Below are 1,099 nucleotides of genomic sequence, written 5' to 3'. Positions count from 1 at the left end.
TATAAATTTGAACTGCAACATCCGTCGGAATAAAAGGTCGTACACGTTTCAATGCACCAATGGCTGAAGAGACTTTCTTGCTTATCTCGTCAACGTGTTTAGACCAAGAGAGTTGTGCATCAATGGTAAGACCCAGAGATTTAATATGGTCAACTCTCTTGATCGTCCTGTCATCGATACTTAAATTAATCTCTTCACATTGGGTATTCAATCTCTGCCTAGATCCGATTATCATTAGCTCAGTTTTGGCCACATTTAAACTTAATTTGTTGGCTCTCAGCAAACAGGTAAGATTGTTAAGTTCAGAAGTCACTGCTAGTTTAAGATCGGCTACCGTTTTTGCAGATAAGGTTATACTGGTGTCATCAGAAAACATTCTCGGCGCAGCAACCCGCAGGCAGTTAAGGAGATCGTTAATGTACATAAAAAAAAGCAAGGGACTCAGGATGCTACCCTGCGGTACGCCACAAGTAACAGTGCTGGCAGTTGACAGATTTCCATTTACATTACACCTTTGGGTCCGATTACTTAGGTATGACTGAAACCACTTAGCAGTTGCCTGGTCAGCACCAAAGTAAGACAATTTACGTAAAATAATTTCGTGATCAATTGTGTCGAAAGCTTTTTTAAGGTCAATGAAGACTACTCCGTTCAGGAAGCCGTTGTCAATGTTAACAGACCAGCTATTTGTCGCCTCAAGCAAGGCCGTTAGGGTGCTATGTAAGGAGCGAAAGCCCGACTGACAACTTGATAACAACTGATTGTTATTTAGGTATTGGTACAGTTGATCGTAAACAATTTTTTCAAAAACCTTCCAGACAACCGGAATAACGGAAATTGGACGATAATTGTTGAGGTCCGATTTTTCACCCTTTTTAAACACCGGAGTTACCCTGGGCATTTTCCATTCTGTTGGATAAATCCCAGTGATAATTGACTTAGTAAATATGGCGGTCAGCGATGGAGTAACAATACTAGCAGCCATTTTCAACAACTTACTTGGGATCATATCGAGGCCAGTGGCTTTCTTTTCATCAATATTCCTCAATAGGTTAAAAACAGCGTCGAGACTAGGAGTTTTTAGATGAAATGCTTTATC

General features: G+C 40.5%; 1 protein-coding gene across 1 annotated transcript in view; it reads left to right on the top strand.

Annotated features, from left to right (window-relative positions):
• Positions 1 to 411: 411 nt before the first annotated feature.
• Positions 412 to 1,099, top strand: part of LOC138026152 (kelch-like protein 3) — a 10,466-nt gene continuing 9,778 nt past the window's right edge. Inside the window, exon 1 of the mRNA XM_068873365.1 lies at positions 412 to 532. The gene's annotated coding sequence lies outside the window, so the exon portion shown is untranslated. The remainder of the gene's footprint in view (positions 533 to 1,099) is intronic.

Source organism: Montipora capricornis, chromosome 12 (genome assembly GCF_036669925.1).
Source record: "Montipora capricornis isolate CH-2021 chromosome 12, ASM3666992v2, whole genome shotgun sequence".
Lineage (NCBI taxonomy): Eukaryota > Metazoa > Cnidaria > Anthozoa > Scleractinia > Acroporidae > Montipora > Montipora capricornis.
Note: the sequence above shows the minus strand (reverse complement) of the source record. Positions and strands in the feature narration are given on the sequence as shown.